Source organism: Podarcis cretensis, assembly GCF_951804945.1.
Source record: "Podarcis cretensis genome assembly, chromosome: 1".
Classification (NCBI taxonomy): domain Eukaryota; kingdom Metazoa; phylum Chordata; class Lepidosauria; order Squamata; family Lacertidae; genus Podarcis; species Podarcis cretensis.
In genome coordinates, this window is record NC_137170.1 from 109,748,583 (window position 1) to 109,766,643 (window position 18,061).

The 18,061-nt window shown below is 41.8% G+C and overlaps 1 long non-coding RNA gene across 2 annotated transcripts; it reads left to right on the plus strand.

Moving 5' to 3' along the window:
• The first annotated feature begins 1,982 nt into the window (after positions 1 to 1,982).
• LOC307220449 lies at positions 1,983 to 17,131 on the plus strand. 2 transcript variants are annotated; one of them, XR_013840881.1, is made up of 3 exons: positions 1,983 to 2,086; positions 5,322 to 5,380; positions 16,873 to 17,131. It is a non-coding gene; the product is annotated as an uncharacterized lncRNA (long non-coding RNA). The 2 variants fall into 2 exon arrangements; XR_013840882.1 differs by lacking the exon at positions 16,873 to 17,131 and adding an exon at positions 11,270 to 11,603.
• The last annotated feature ends 930 nt before the right edge of the window (positions 17,132 to 18,061 follow it).

The following is an 18,061-nucleotide window of genomic DNA, read 5'->3' on the forward strand; positions in this document are numbered from 1 at the left end:
GAGCCGGGGCTGGGGCTTGAACCTGAAGGGCCCTCACCTGTGCCGGATCCTCAGGAGCAGACACCAGCTGAGGTGATCAAGGACCCATTGCCTGCAGGTGCTCCACTCTCAGCCCCGTCAGGGGAAGGTGAGGTTGCCTCTGGGTCCAGTAACCCTCCAGGCGCTCCTGAGCTGCAGAGGCTCAGGGCAGAGAGGCGGAGGGAACTAAGTTCTCGCAGGAGGAGTGCTCACCTCCAAGCCAGGAGAGGTGAGTCACCTGTAGACCGGGACCGCCCTATGCCTAGGGGCAGAAAAAAGCCAGCCAGCCCAGTCCCAGGTTGTGGGAGCAACATTGTTGGTATTCTGTTCCTGCTGGCACCCTGTCCTGCTCTTCTGCCAGAGTTCCTGACCACACCCGACTCCTTGCCTTGGACCCCGCTTCAGCCTTGATGGACAGCCTCCATACCACACCCTCTACCTCGGACTGGACTCGGACCACGCCGCATGGTAACCCCCTGGGACCAGCACAGTTAGATGCACTGAAAATTGTGGACCTGACTAACTTAGGTTCATTAATTTCCACTGCTGTCACCTTGGACCAGTCAAGTTTGTTATGTGGGTAAACGAGGAGAAGGAGAACCACACACATCACCTTATGCTCCTTGGAGGAAAAAGTAGAAGAGAAATGTAGCAGAATGAATGAATGAATGAATGTTGCTCCCCAAGGTTTTCAGAAAAGAAGCGTGTATGGGTGGGTGGGGGGAATTCTAGAGTACTAGCATGGCCTCACTTACTTCCAAGATACAAAGCTAGCCCTGCTGTGTTTTGGGAGCTCTCCTGCTCATTCTGCTAAGTGGGGTCCTGGACTTCTTCCCCCAAGCCCTGTCCTGGTGTCACCACTCAAGATCACCAATGGTCAATGATGGTCCTGCTGAGTAAAAAGCATAGAGAGGTAGAGGCAAGGGTTGCACTCCAGTCTCTAGCTCATTTAAAGGAAAGTCAAACTGCTCATCAGGCAACTGGGACCCTCTTTCTCTGCGAACATCTCTAAAGACTGTCCAGCCTATCCTGTTGGCTTCAACATGACTGGGGAGAGACTCACTTGGAAATCTAAGAAGGTGCTCACCCTTGTGTTCCAAAGGTGATCTCCAAATTCCTTGTTATAGAAGAGTATAGGACATCCAAAGTGTTGCTAGTGGGAACCACTACAGCCTGCTGATTATGGCACACCCCACCCCCATTTCCTCTAAACCTCTCCCTCATACAAGACACGCTACAAACTTTTCCATGCTTCAACTCCTTAGATGCTATTCTGAGCCAGAATTTTAGGCTCAATGAGTGTCCCACTAACCTCATTTGCTGTTATTCACTCTACTGCATACAGCAGGTGGCTTCTTATTAACCTGCACATATAAATTCATTAGACTCGTGTGGTTAGAAGTGTGTGCATATCCTGAAGTGAGCAATTTCTACATATAATAAATACAATTGCTCCTTTCAAATGGCATATTCGTGAGCCTCTGTGCACAATTGTGAGTCCCTTTCCCTTAGAAATTTCGACCATTAAAGTGTAATGATTAAATGATTCCACCTTGCTTCGTGTCATTGGACCAATCTTTTTCTTGAATTGTAACTCATTCTTTCCAAATTGCACTGACTGTCTTCTTCTTCCCCAAATTGTTACAGTGGCTTGCTTATTTATTTATTTAGATTAGATTAGATTAGATTAGATTAGATTTATATACCACACTTCATCATAAGAACTCAGGGCGGTTCACAGAATAAAATACAGGATAAAAACAAGTAAATAAGTAAAATAAAACAGCAAAACAATAACCTCCCCCTTAGGGGACTAAGCATGAATGAAAGGTGTTTATATTCTTTGAATACTGCCATAGGCAAACATTTTTTTAAAGCTTTAGTGTGGGAAATGTCTTCACCCAACAATATCCTTGCTCACACACTAATATTTTTTTGTCATTCTCCTTCTGATTCACAATACAGGATTTAACGAAAGCCTCTTAATTTAGAATGCTGACATCCATCATAGCTATCTGAATAATTCACCTGGATCACGTCCCACTGGACCATCATTTGAGAACTTTTGGCAAGTTCCATTTATCATACTAAAAATACAGTTCATCTGTTTAAGATTAACTGTGAACATCCGTGTTTTGACCTGAAGGAAAGGAAGGAGATGGATCGATGCAGCAATGAGAAATCAGTGGCACTCCAGATGTTGCTGGACTCAGCTCCCTTCATCCCTGATCATTGACCATGTGGGCTAGAACTGATGGGAGTTGGAATTTAACACCAATTTCAATTTCAATTCAGTTTACTGTATATAGCCAAAGGACTTAACAATGAACAGCAGAGGGGAAAACCAAGGCATTCCTCTAAAATCACACAGCATTAGTCTATAAAGTTCTACAGCATAAAAGTCTACAACATAAAAATTTACGGCATAACAATTTAAAGTTGCAATGCATTAACCTAACTGCAGCAAACTTTCTTAGCTGCCAGAACAAATTTGGCTACCAGATGTTTAATTTTATTGGGTATGAGTTCAACTATCACTTCCTGGGGGGAATTGATCTGAGAAGGCCAATAAAAGATAGGAGATATATATATATATTCTGGACATGGTATATAAAGGGCAAATCAAGAAATACTGCATGATGTTCTCAACCTGATGACATCCATAAATGCATTTTTGTGCCATATGAACATCTCTCCTATAGTAGGCATCTCTCCTATAAGTATGCTGAGGGCATCTATGTGCTGTATTTTTTGCTCCATAAGACACACCAGACCACAAGACGCAGCTAGTTTTTGGAGGAGGAAAACAAGAAAAAAAATATTCTGAATCTCAGAAGCCAGAACAGCAAGAGGGATTGCTGCGCAGTGAAAGCAGCAATCCCTCTTGCTGTTCTGGCTTCTGGGGTAGCTGCACAGCCTGCATTCGCTCCATAAGATGCACACACATTTCCCCTTACTTTTTAGGAGGGAAAAAGTGAGTCTTATAGAGCAAAAAATACAGTAATAGTGGAAAATTCAGTGTCTCAAGGTAGTGAGGCCTTAAATGGTGTCCTTAATTTGAGGGTACCTAAGAATAATTGGCAGTGATAATGGATGCTCTGTCTTGGTTGACATCATGGTTGAAGATCCAGTTTCTAAATTCATGTGAACTAAGGGATAAATATTTCTCCATTTGGAGATTATAAAATCTAAATTTGACACTTTTGTGCTCAACTTCCTGTCCTTAGTTTCTCTAACCAGCATTGCTTGGAGAGAATATGGTCCTCAAAGACATTTAGTCTACATCAATATCTCGGATATCAATTCTGGCTGCAATCAATGGGAAATCTAACACCATCTGGAGGACCACAGCTGTTAATCCCTGTTCCTGGATTAATGGAAAAGAGCACTGACCAGAATTCAAGGAACACTTAGCATTAGACTAAGATTTTTCAAGCTGTTTTGCTTTCAGTTCACCTCCAAATGAAACTATGTGAATGCCGAGTCATCAGTAAGCACTGAGTAATCAATCCTAAGCACATTTATTTGGAAGATAGCTCCATTGATTTAAATGGAAGCTCTGTCACAATAAACCTGCCTAGTTTTGCATGTTGTCTAATGGCTGATTTTTAGAAATTCTGGCTCTAACTGCAGTAGCTAAGTAATCTGTAAACATTAATTCGTACTGGTAAACATTTGTACTTCCAGCATTCAGAAGGAGTATGCTGATACTGTTGGGTGAATCAGGAAGAACACTATCGCTGCTTTGCTTTAGGTTTGCACTAGAATATAGCAAAAATTCTCCCTCTCCCAATCTATATCATAATAATTTTGATATCTGCATTTTTGTACACAGTGCAAATTTTGAAGGATGGTTATGTTTTGTTTTTTATATTGTTCTGGAAAGTACAAATTTTGCAAGCTCAGCTGTGAATGCAAATTGAATCACATTTCTCTCTCATCCCTATCCCTGACCATTACTGTAGTCGTGCTGGTTGGGGCTGATGGGAGTTGTGGATGAAGGAAATGGATGAAGGAATTGAGGGGATGCTCATCAAATTTGCAGGTGACAGCAAACTGGGAGGGGTAGCTAATGCTGCAGAAGACAGAATCAGGATTCAAAATGACCTTAACAGCTTGGAGAACTGGGCCCAAACTAATAAAATGAATTTCAATAGGGACAAACGTAAGGTTCTGCACTTAGGCAGGAAGAACCAGCTGCACAAATATAAATTGGGGGACACCTGACTTTCCAATAGTACATGTGAAAAGTTCTAGGGGTCTTAGTAGAACAGAAGCTTAACATGAGTCAACATGTGATGCAGCAGCATACAGATGCTGCCTCAACAGAAGTATAGTGTCACGGTCAAGGGAAGTAATAATACCACACTCTTTTGCCTTGGTCAGATCGCACCTGGAATACTGTGTCCAGTTCAGAGCACCATAATTTAAGAAGGATGTTGACAAGCTGGAACGTGTGCAGAGGAGGGCAACTAAGATGATCAAGTGTCTGGAATCTAAGTTTTATGAGGAATGGTTGAAGGAGCTGGGTATGTTGAGCCTGGAAAAGAGGAGACTGAGAGGATATGGTAGCCATCTTCAAATATATTAACGGCTGTCACGTGGAAGAGGGAACAAGTTGTTTTTTTCCTCGAAACAATGGTTTCAAGTTACAAGAAAGGAAATTCTGACAAAACATCAGGAAGAACTTTCTGACAGTAAGAGCTGTTTGACTGTAGAATGGTCTCCCTTGGGAACCTGTGGATTCTCATTCACTGGAAGCTTTTAAGCAGAGGTTGGATGCCCATCTGTCATGGATGCTTTAGTTGAGATTTCTGCCTTGCAGAGGGTTGGACTAGATGACACTTGGTGTCCCTTTCAACTCTATGATTCTATGAGCCCAACATCATCTGTGGGGCAGCACATTGGGTACCCCTGGACTAGCATATGATAAGAATTTATGACTGTAAAAGTGAATAGTGCCTTTAAAAAGAAGTAAAAACAAAACAAAACCTTTTCTCAAATATAACAAACATTTATTTCCCTACAAATATAAAAGTTGAGAGACCAAGGTTCATTTGTTTGTTTTGCTTTGTTTTTGTATCGATGGGTTTAATATTGCTTCTTGTTAGACACTACTCCCCCCCCCCTTTAGTGTGCATTTTTTAAAGAAAGGAAAACGTAAACAACTTTACCTCACGACTTTGTTTCCAGCCTTCCCTCCGCACCTCCCTTTCAATCAGAATTTTGTTTCTGCTACCCAAAAGCCTTTTTAATTATCTGCGTTTTGCAGTGTGGTTATATTTCCCTCCCTGTCTCTGCAGGTTTGAAGCGTAACATTATGGGTGGATTCAATGAACTAAAGAATGCAGTCAGAGGGGAGGTAAGAAGAGCTGTAAAACTAATTGGTGTCCAACATGTCTTGGGCTGTGTTTAATTTTCTTGAGGGGAAAAGAGGTCAAGAATGGAATGAAGTCAATGAAAATGAGTATAAGACTCACAGGAAAAGTGGAAAGTGGAAATGGCCGGCATTAGAGGGTCAATAAATATCCTAGGGACAGGAAATGAACTTTAAACAAAGTATAAAAAGTAGTATTTCTACCCACATTTGGGAGCTGTTAAAATTAGTATTAGAGGGGGGTAACTTATATCACCAGATGTTCTTTGTATGAAAGCTTTTAGCATGCTTTCCATTTATTGGAAAACACGAGTAGCCCTCAGATTTCATGCACTACACCATTAGGAAATGAATATTTCAATGCAGTGGTCAAATTGATTTAAATATTCGAGATGGCCTAAATGTTCTAGGCAAGAGTAACTTGCTTCCTGTTGTACACTAATAATCTTGTTCTTAGAAGAAACCGCTGTGCTGCAAAGGAAATGTTAATTTCCCATAAGCTTTCTTTAGTGGGGGAAATTTGTCCCTATCACCCAACAATCCAATTTATAATTGCAGGCAGACAACACACACTGCACTGGTATTTGTGCTTCCTAAGTTCAAATTCATAGTAAAGGTCTATAAAATATGACTCAGAATGGCCTAGTTTTGAGTCTCTCTTGCTCCCAAAGGCCATTTATCATTAGGAATTTCAATGCAGGGATTTTTTTGGCCAAAGCAGAACAGTAAATTGTGCGGGTGCCATCTGGTGTATGTATCTTCTTAAACAGAAAGGACCGATTTTGTGATATGTTTCAGATTCTATTGACCTCTAAAGACTGTGGAGCCCATTTTTAAAACAAAAGAAAAATAGAGAGTTGATTTCCATGATCCTTGGTGCATTGCAGGAAACTTTGTTCCTAGCTGACAGCTTATAAGATTCAAGAGAGGGAGGAAATTCTTTCAAACCCAGTTACAGTGGTACCTCGGGTTACATACGCTTTAGGTTACATACGCTTCAGGTTACAGACTCCGCTAACCCAGAAATAGTACCTCGGGTTAAGAACTTTGCTTCAGGATGAGAACAGAAATCGTGCTCTGGCGGTGCGGCGGCAGCAGGAGGCCCCATTAGCTAAAGTGGTGCTTCAGGTTAAGAACAGTTTCAGGTTAAGAATGGACCTCCAGAATGAATTAAGTACTTAACCCGAGGTACCACTGTATAGCAATCTGACCACATGGGTGAGCAAAACCAATGTACTGAGGACTTTCCCCAAATGAGAGGCTTTGTCTCCTAAAACATTTGAGCAAAACACTTTTCTTCCTGGCTTATTTGCACTGTCTGTGCCATTGCTATCATCCTCCTGTTACTGGAAATAAAAGATTGCTCCCCACAACAAGGCAAGTGGGCAGTATCTTTCTGAAATATGCTCCAGAGACCCTTTTCAGTTCAGCAAGACCTGGTGCAATACACTTGTAAGCCTGTTGGAAGTAAATAGCTCTGAACTCCATTGCAAGTGTGTGTAGAATTGCAGAAATAGACTAACTGGTCAAAGTGGATGTAGTTATGTAGGTCCAGGCCCCCTCCCCACTGCATACTCTTCTACATTATGTACAGTGGTACCTCAGGTTACATACGCTTCAGATTACATACGCTTCAGGTTACAGACTCTGCTAACCCAGAAATAGTGCTTCAGGTTAAGAACTTTGCTTCAGGATGAGATCAGAAATCTTGCTCCGGCAGTGCGGCAGCAGCAGGAGACCCCATTAGCTAAAGTGGTGCTTCGGGGTTAAGAACAGTTTCAGGTTAAGTACAGACCTCCGGAACGAATTAAGTACTTAACCCGAGGTACCACTGTAATAGGTTTTATTTTTGGTGACTCGTTCTCTTTCACAGGCTTAATAAATGTAGCTGGCTGAGGCCAGTGACAAGATGGTGGTCCTCTTCAGTCCATGTATAAAAGCTGACTGAACTGGCTGATGAATCATATTTCAACTGGCAATGGGTCAATATCCCCCATCACACCTGAGGGAAGCAGGTGAGCTATGGGTGTTTAGGGTATTCTAGGCAGCACAAAAGAGTGTTGTCATCCAACATCTCCCTGCCACTCGCTCGCCCCCCCCCCATTTGATGCCTCACTCTACCTAATAGTAGGGCCAGCCTGCTCTTCCAACATGTTATTAGAAGAACCCAGATGAATGCATATTGGACATGCCTTTGAAAATATAAAGCTAAGCATTCCAAGAACAAAGGGCAGCAAACTTCCTGAAAGGCTAAGCATTTGACTTGGTCAGGCTTTTAATGTAGAATGGCTATTCTCACAGTTAGTGCATTTTAATGAACAGAAATATTTCAATATGTTCCAGAAAACAGTTATGGGCAGGGCTTTTTGTGAGTGATGGTAATTTACTGGTATGGAGTACCATACCCTCCAAGTGTCCTGATTTTCCAGGGACAGACCCAAAATTACAAAGTACGTCCCGGCTTCTGATTTCATCACAGAATGTGCTGCTTTCCCCAATAGTGCTGCTTTCCTTATTTTCACCGGAGAAATTTTGGAGGGGATGGAATAGGATGTCCCTATTTTCATCAGAGAAATGTTGAAAGGGGTGAAGTACTGGCACCTCTTGTTTTGTTGCCCATGGCAGCCATTTTTGTTCTGGCACTATTGGGTTATGGGTCTGAGAAAGTGGGTTAATGGGATTTTCTCCAGAGCTTGTGCCTCTGGACACCCCTTCTCTCCCATGTGTCTCTGTAGGTCTAGGAATTTTTCTTGTGCTTCCCAGTCTAGGTTTTTGTTTTTTTGTTTACAGCTGATGGCATGTCTGACAAGTTTGATGCATCATTAGATATCCCAGGCAACAACATCATAGCACATTCCTCTCTCATGCTGGCAAAGTCAGCAGCGTGACACACTTTTTATAAAGATTAACCAGTCTGGCAGTAAAAACCCAGGAAACTGTTAAAAAGCACCGAGCACCCACAGATCCTAGTGACTCAAATTTCTAACAGAACTTGAAACTGAAACCCACATTTCTGGCTTTGTCTATGGGAAATAACATTGGGGAGCGTTGTTGATTTGCCATTGGTTTATGAGTGCTCCCACAGCTGTAGGTCTGAGTTAGGATACTAACTTTATCAGGGGTGGGGAAGCTGTGACACTCCACTTGTTAATGGACTATAAAAACCTCTCACATTCCACAAGACTGCAAGATACTGATTCCTAGAGGTGACAGCGAGCCACTTTTTGTCTTCAAAAGCTCTGTGATGTTTCCCTTATACAGAACTCTTTCATTCCACCACCGGGTCCCCCACCCCCAGCATCAAACATCCAAATGTCATTCAAAGCTAGAGATGTCATTCACGCAACCCAGTCCTTAAATGGCTAGGTGGGACAGGAGTCTACTTTCGTTCTGTCAATTCTTTTACTTGTAATTTAAAATTTTGCACGCATTTGATCCCTTTTAAAGCGATACATCATAAAATGGACTTTAAAAATAGTTCTGCAGCCCTGCTAATATAGCAGGGAGGGGGTGGGTTTAATTGAAGTACCTGGTCTTCTAAACGTATCCATAAAGGAACAGTCAGAAACCTCAAGAAAATCTCATTAAAACTGGAGTATTCATATAACACCTGCCAAAGCTAAAAATCAGAAACTAGAAACTTGGCAAAGTGTTCCCAGCTTGTCCCTAGGAAAAAACAAAGGAGAAAATACAGAACCATTGGAGAAGTGTGTGTGTGTGTGTGTGTGTGTGTGTGTGTGTGTGTTTAAAAACCAGGTTCTCCCATGAAAACATGAAAACTTGAGCTGTAAAAATAAAAAAGCATGCATGTTCTTCTAAACTGTACTTTTCACACATTTTTCTTAAACACATGGAATGTTGATTGAAAGGGCTTATCTCAAAAGTCAGCAGGGTAGCTGGAATGCAGATTTACAAAACCTGGCCATCTTTCAGCAAGAGTGGGTGGATTTTCAGCCCGGCACATGTTTATGTATTATAAAGTATTTGCCATGGTGACAAAGCCTTGGTGAAACATCCCATTAGCCACAGACCGGAAGCCCTTGCAGATTGTTCAGATTATTCATGGCCACAGCTTTGACTGGTTGTGTGTGTGTGTGTTTCTGTATATTATTTCCAGAATAATTTTGTTCTCACAAATTCCAGTTAAACAGGTTGTGACTATGGATGCAATGCCTTTCAGTGGACTTTCCCTGGCCCAGTGCAACACGTGATTTACATCTGAAGATGTGCTGAGAGCATGCGGTTTTTAAGAGCAAGGGGTTGTTCCTTCATTTCTTCCCTAATACACCTTCCAAGAGACACAAAAAAAATTGTCACTATTTGCATAAGCAAATAGTGTGGTCCTAATCTATACAGATTATTACTGCAGATGACACTTTTTAAAATCACAATGGACTCTAAAATTCAGAACATATACAACTGCATTTGTTTGTAGTAAAAAAAAAGTTTGTAGTAAAAAAAAAAGAGGTCCCAAATGACTACCTATAGACCAAATTCAGTACAGTCGTACCTTTTTTCAAACAGTTTAGTTCTTGAAAGTTTTGGCTCTCGAATGCTGCAAACTCAGAAGTGACTGTTCCGGTTTGTGAACTATTTTTGGAAGCTGAACGTCCAATGGGGCTTCCACAGCTTCCGATTGGTTGAACAGACTTCCGAAACTGATTCCATTTGACTTCCAAGGTACGACTGTATTACGCATGACTTCAGGTTGAACAGGGGATCAGCAGGAGGAAAAGGATGGGTTTTTGCCCTTGCCACCCATGTGTACACTTGCCCCTGCCCCCAGCTGTGTTTCCACCTCTGGCAGAAAAGGCAAAGGACCCCTACACTCTCTTTACTCTCTCAAAGAGAAAAGCAGCTTCAGGTAATTTTGAATGAGCAAATAGCACCAAAGAAAGGACTGTGGTTGTTGTTGTTGTTGTTGTTGTTGTTGTTGTTGTTAATATATCAGTCATTTTTTTTGCCATGACAGCACAAAGTGACTTACAACATTTAAAGCAAGCAAACAAATGCATACATATATTAAAACCGGCATTAAAAAACCATCTAAAAGACAAAAAACCTAGATCAAAACATCCCACCTGTGCAAAAAGGGTAGACAATGAAAAGCCAAAGGCTGGATTTAAAAAGAGTGTTTTTTCCTGGTGCTTAAAGATGAGGCCAGGCAAGTCTCCATGGGGAGAGCATTCCCCAAGTAGCCACAACTGAAAAGGACTGTTCTCATTTTGCCATCCTCTGGACTGCCCAAGTAAAGCATTTGTTCTCTCTCACCAGCTTTTTGTTCAACATTAAGCCACCTGTGGCTGCTTTGCATTTTAAAAAAAACCATAACACTGGGTGAAACAACCACACATCTTCACCCATAGTGTATCTTTGGTCTGAAAGTTTGAGTAGGGTGTTATAATTATAATTAAAGCCCACTTAATTTTAACAACATGCAGTCATTTGTTTTATAAAAAGCATCTAAAAACATGCTAGCACTTCTGGCATCTCTCTTGCCCAGGAAAAAAGAAAGTTATTATTATTATTAAAATAAAACTTCTTCATAGGGCTTCATGGCCTTCTGGCTTTCTTCCCAGATGCCCAGTTGCAGCTCTGCCTAGGAATGCTTTCAATGCTTTTAATCAGTCACACTTGAGAAACTGAATACACTTTTCTGTCTCTAAGAGAGATCTGGTCATAGTTATTCATGTAACCCCTTGCATAGACCAGTGCAATATATGAAATGCAAGACAGCCCTTGAAAACAGGAAGCTTCAGCTAGCTTTTGATGGGAGTCTGACACAAACAGAATATTGAGCCAACTGTTGCTCACCTGCTCAATTTTGCAGTTTGCTTTTGGTTCAGTACAAGTTGCTAATTGTTACTTTTCAAGCTTTTAGATGCTTGGGCTCAATATGGATGAGCCTGTTTTCTCCCATGCAAAGCTGTCCAGTACCTAAGGTCTGCAGGAGGGAGTCGCCTTCAAGAAGAAATAATCTGCACCTTCAAGAAGAAATAATCTGACTTTTAGGGGGTAGCACTGCAATTAAGACACATTCTCCTTGGATAGGCTCTCCAGCACATCTACCCTACAGCACTAAAACAATCTATCTATCTGTGTAATTTTTAATATTTTACAACTTTTAGCTTGCAAATATCACATGATACCTCCTCGGCTAGTGCTTTATTATATCATTCTTACTGTGATTTAGATAATTATTTTTAAACCCGTGACTATTTTTCCGGCTCATTTGTAATATTGTTCAGTGCCTTGGCAGGGCAGTTTGGAGTTTTATTTATTAAAAAGAGACAAACCAGCATTCATTAGCACTTGGTAATTAAACTATTGACATGCAGAGGCTGCAATCAAAACTGACCCGTGAAGAGATCCAGTTGAGCACAGCGAACTGGATCTTCTAAGTAAACTGTTTAGGGTAAGGCAATTCCTTTAGCCGCTCTTTTGAACTTCTAATTGGGGTGATTAAACAATGTCACAAGTAGATTACAGACATCCACACCCCAAGCCTGAGGGTGAAGTTTGATTCTAAATGGCACTAGAGTGTAACCAGAAGTGCTAATTTGTTACCTCAGGGAGAATAGTCCCAGATTAATTACTTGAGCTTTAAAGAATGCAAGCCTGAGGTGGGCCTCAGATCACTTTCTCAGACCTTATTTAAAAGCAAAGCCTTGTCCCTAGCAGTGGAAGAAGATGAAGCTTTTAGCCTTTCTTGCTCAGGACTGCATGTTAGATACTGCTTTAGTTTTAAGCAGTAGATAAGTATATGAAACAACAAGAAGAAATTGTATCTAATGCTGCATGAGCAGTGTCCTGCTTGCACAATCTAACTTCCCTCTCCGCTCTTCTCCTCATGCACCCCTCAAATCTACTCCAGAGGGTCCTCTAATCCTCTGGAGCAGATTTTGTGGGTACACAGGAGACTGTAGCAGAGAGAAGACGAGGGAGAAATTTCATTGCATGGGCAAATGTCTGTTGCATGAGCGAAACAGAAGTGTTGGATACAAATTATCTATCTATCTACCTATCATCTATCATCTATCTATATCTATCTATCTATCATCTATCTATCTATCTATCTATCTATCATCATCTATCATCTATCTATCTATCATCTATCTATCAACCATCTATCTATCTATCTATCTATCTATCTATCAATCATCTATCTATCTATCATCTATCTATATCTATCATTTATTTATTTATTATGAAAGCACATCAAAGTGCAAGTAGATAAATAGGTACCGCTCCGGCAGGAAGGTAAACAGTGTTTCCGTGCGCTGCTCTGGTTCGCCAGAAGTGGCTTAGTCATGCTGGCCACATGACCCGGAAGCTGTACGTCGGCTCCCTCGGCCAGTAAAGAGAGATGGGCACCGCAACCCCAGAGTCATCCGCGACTGGACCTAACGGTCAGGGGTCCCTTTACCTTTTACCATTGATAAACTGGGTTTAGGGTTTTCATACGTTTATTAGCCTCTTGTAAGCAAGTTGCTGAGTCTACTGTCCTACTGCCAGAATGCATTATTACTGTACACATCTCTCTATGTTTGTTACTTTCCTGCTGCATAGTTGGGCTCCTTGAGGAGTGGCACTGAAGAAGGAAGTCAAATTTGGCGGGATTAGAAAGGAATGAAGGGTGACTAAGTGGGTGTGAATTTTTGTTGTTGTTTAGTCGTTTAGTCGTGTCCGACTCTTCGTGACCCCATGGACCAGAGAACGCCAGGCACTCCTGTCCTCCACTGCCCCCCGCAGCTTGGTCAGACTCATGCTGGTAACCTCAAAAACACTATCCAACCATCTCGTCCTCTGTCGCCCCCTTCTCCTTGTGCCCTCCATCTTTCCCAACATCAGGGTCTTCTCCAGGGAGTCTTCTCTTCTCATGAGGTGGCCAAAGTACTGGAGCCTCAGCTTCACAATCTGTCCTTCCAGTGAGCACTCAGGGCTGATTTCCTTCAGAATGGAGAGGTTTGATCTTCTTGCAGTCCATGGGACTCTCAAGAGTCTCCTCCAGCACCATAATTCAAAAGCATCAGTTCTTCGGCGATCAGCCTTCTTTATGGTCCAGCTCTCACTTCCATACATCACTACTGGGAAAACCATAGCTTTAACTATACGGACCTTTGTTGGCAAGGTGATGTCTCTACTTCTCAAGATGCTGTCTAGGCCTGTCATTGCCCTTCTCCCAAGAAGCAGGCGTCTTTTAATTTCGTGGCTGCTGCCACCATCTGCAGTGATCATGGAGCCCAAGAAAGTAAAATCTCTCACTGCCTCCATTTCTTCCCCTTCTATTTGCCAGGAGGTGATGGGACCAGTAGCCATGATCTTCGTTTTTTTGATGTTGAGCTTCAGACCATATTTTGCACTCTCCTCTTTCACCCTCAATAAAAGGTTCTTTAATTCCTCCTCACTTTCTGCCATCAAGGTTGTGTCATCTGCATATCTGAGGTTGTTGATATTTCTTCCGGCAATCTTAATTCCGGCTAGGGATTCATCCAGCCCAGCCCAGCCCAGGGTGTGAATTAGGTGATGCCAAACTAATAAGACAGACCCATTTTAACAAGAGTCAAAAGGGAATCAAAACCAGGCTCTCTTTCGCAGACAGAATATCCTTTTAAGCAAAGGTGTGTTAATAGGAAAGTTCTGTTCCTTCACAGAGAAGTTTTACAGTGTGGAACTAGTTCTTATCAGGTGCCCTGCTATTTGGGCACCACTGCATCTGTTTGCTTAGATAAGATGGAATAATGAACATGGGGCATGTGAGGTGGCCAAAGGAACATGGAAAATACATTTCCCCTCATGAAAAGTAGGTACTGTGAGAACGAGAGAGATATATGTATATGTATATGTACATGTGAACATATCAAAGACTTGATTAACCAAAAGCAAAACTTAAGATACCTTACATCCAGACTTATCTTCTTGGGTTTTGTGAACTAGAGACTAGGGTTGTGTCCCAGAATCAGTCAAAGCCCAGATTCTAGGCCAACATGAGCCTATTAGGAGGGATCTGGGTTTCTTCCAGTCCGGTGGAGACAGCCTCAGATTACTACAGGTCAGGTTGAACAGCCCAGAGCCATCCTGGGCTGTCAGAAGGTGAAGCATCAGGCAGGAAGGAGAGGCAAGAAGGCTGAATAACTGTGAAAATGAGACACCTGGCAGGCAGCAGCATCTTTGCATGAGAAGGTAGGGGACACCTTTCTTGCCAAGTCTCTTTCTTCCCACCAGTGCCTCTCCTCCTTCCTTGTCCTACCCCCTGAATTTGTTTCTCACAGGCTCAGATCCTGTGTGTGAGAGTTGCTGCTCCTTTGCTTCAAAGGAGCAGCATTGTGAAGGGCCTCTGGTTTTATTATTATTGATATGCTGTATACGTAATAACAGCATGAGCCCTGGAGAATCCTAGGATCCTGGCCAGAATAGCCAAATGTATTGCACATACCTTATGTAATATGTTTTGCACATCCTTTGAAGCATAATATTGGCTCTCTTTTGAGGGGCAAAGTTTCATAGGAACTAAAGGCTTGTGTCATAAAATTAAGTATAAGGGAGAGCTTTGCTTTGAAATTATTCTTGGCCTCACTGCATGGATGACCAAGAGTGTAAGAGAAGGGGATGGAAAAGCATAGAGGTCAGATGAAGGTTAAAAACAAATAGGTCACAGCAAATTAATCCTTATCATCTGACCAGTGTGGTCAAAACATAGGCATGGCTAAAGCTGAAGGGAAATAAAAGTCTGTAACAATGTAGTGGAAGGTATAAAACAATTCATTAGTTCTTTTATGCCTGTCTTGTCTTCCCTTTCATCTTTTGTGTGCCCTTTGTAACTGAGGGAAATGGGGTGTCCTGTCCTACATACATAAACAGCAAAGCTTGATTACGAAGCTTTTTTACTTGGTGGTGTTTTCAGCACCTGATCTTTCACAAAATTTGTTCACTTATTTATTGATTTATTTCTATGCTGCCCTTCAGCAGATTTTCCAGGGCAGTTTACCAAAAGAAGAAAGAAAGAAAGAAAGAAAGAACACATGTGTATTTATCTGTATGAGGCTAGCTATGATACCATTCAAGCTACCATGCTGGTTACTGAGGGCAGGATGCAAACAAATTTTGTGACTTTCGTTGTGGTGTGTACATTTTCCGAACCTTAATGCATCAATGCAACCAAACTTTTGTTTTGTCATCAGATTTTTGTCCTGAACTGAAGGGTAGCCCTTTGAAAGGAAGTGTAAAATCATTCACAGGAAAAGGTAGTTGTTACTGTTATGACAAAGTTTATAAAAGATACTCATGCCTATGAGTGTCTCTATGACTGAAATCCTAAACATGCTTACTAGGAAGCAAGTCCCAAAGGAACTTACCCATTATCTCCTCCCCCTTGCAATCTCCCCCAAAATGTGTTTTGCTTGTATGTCCTAACCCTCTGGAGCATACCTGGGGTACACATAATAGCTGCAAGCAGAACGGGGAAATCCATTTCACCAATTACGTCTGTTCTGCTAGTAGACTGATATCATCAGATTTCCCCCAGTGGAAAACTTAAAACTAGAGGCTTAGAATGGGTGACTGGAAATTGTCTAAAGTTTTGTGTTGATACGATCTTCACACAAACAATGCCCATTCAGCACTATACATTTGAAGCAGTATTTGAAGCACTTCAAACAGCCTTGGCTTCCCTCAAAGTATCCTGGTAACTGCAGTCTGTTAAGTGTGCTGAGGGTTGTTAGGAGACTGCCTATTCCCCTCACAGAGAAAATTCCTCTTACCAGAGAATTATGGGAATTGTCATTTTGTGACGGGAATGAGGCCTCCAAACAACTCTCAGCACCCTTAACAAACTGCAGTTGCCAGGATTCTTTGAGGGAAGCCATGGGTGTTTGAAGTGGTATGATACTGCATTAAATGTATAGTGCAGATGGACCACAAATGTAGAGATACCTGTCAGGACAGAGGGTTGTATCAACCCTCAGTTTACCTCAATAAGAATTATTCTATTTTTCCTCAATGAATATGGCAGCAAAGTTCTGCCTTTAAACTCTAAACAAATTTATGCAAGGTTTATTATAAGAGGGGTTCACAAGAGCTCAGTTACAGTGCCAGGGCTCAGCTTCATGTATGATTGAATAATGAACACTTTACCTAATAATTCTGCTAACCTATATCTGCTATTGCCATTGAAGACCCTGTTTTATTCCTTTTTATTTGAAAAAGAACGATAATTCATGCATGTTACAGCATTAATTAACATGACCCCCCCCCTTGCGCAAACAACAAATGCTTTTCATTTTAATGTTTTAATTAGTATAAATAATGTGTATGGTGATATGGAGAAAGATTCTGTTGGAATACATTTGGCTTTTTAAAAGAAAAGGAAAAGAATTATGCTTGAATCTGATCATACAGGGCTGATTGTGTATCTGCTCAGGTATCTCTGAGGTGTTTATTTAATGTTCCTTCTCTTTTTTACATGCAAATGAATAAAGAAAATTCAGCATCCGAGAGTGTTGAGTTGCATTTCAGTGCATTCCTGGACCTTGAATCTGATCGTACATGGCTGCAATTGAACCATGCAAATATTTAATCAGTCCCAGAACTGTCAGAGAAAAGAATTTACAGGCGAGGTTCTTATTTTATTGCCTACATTGATTTAATAGCAGTCAGGAAACCAAGAGGAATACAATAATCCAGTGTCCTTTAGACTGGTGCAATTTTGAATTCTCGTTGCATCAATAAAATACTGGTCTGCAGGTGAGGAAATCATCTCTGAGTAGCATCTGTTTTGTTTTGTTTTATTTTGTAACTGGTCGTCTAGTGTGTAATGAAGCATCTATACTAAAGGACAGTGTTTTTCAATCTTCTCTACCAAGCCAAACACAGTTTCAAGGAGGTGAAATACGAGCTATAGCAACAAGCCAGGGCCCATATCCATGACCACATTTCCCAAGCCAATCTCTCTTTTTGCCAAAATTATATCGTGATGTGGGATGTAAAAAGAAAAAAGAAAAGAAAAAGGCTGGCTCTAAACTCTTACAAACCTTTCATAAACCTTTGACTTGAGCATCCATTCTGCATCGCTCAGGGGCATGTGTATAATACAGGGAAAGAATGTACCCTGCCACAATGAAGGCCAAGAGTTCTGGAGCCAGGGCAAGCTGCACTTCCAAGCTGCCATGGCTGAATGATGAGCAGTAGGATCCAGGAAGGAGCCAAGTGGTTGGGAAGTGAGAAACAGGATGAGCAGGTCAGGTGATGCAGTGGTCACCAGGAAGAAATGGTGCTTGATGCTCTCATCAGTTTATAGGTAATAGGTATAGGTAAAGGACCCCTGGATGGTTAAGTCCAGTCAAAGGCGACTATGGGGTTGTGGCACTCATCTCGCTTCAGGCTGAGGGAGCCGGCGTTTGTCCACAGACAGCTTTCCGGGTCATGTGGCCAGCATGACTAAACTGCTTCTGGTGCAGTGGAACACTGTGATGGAAACCAGAGCACATGGAGATGTTGTTTACCTTCCCGCTGCAGTGGTACCTATTTATCTACTCACACTGGTGTGCTTTCAAACTGCTTGGTTGGCAAGAGCTGGGACAGAGCAACGGGAGCTCATTCTGTCGTGTGGATTCAAACTGCTGACCTTCCGATAGGCAAGCCCAAGAGGCTCAGTTGTTTAGACCACAG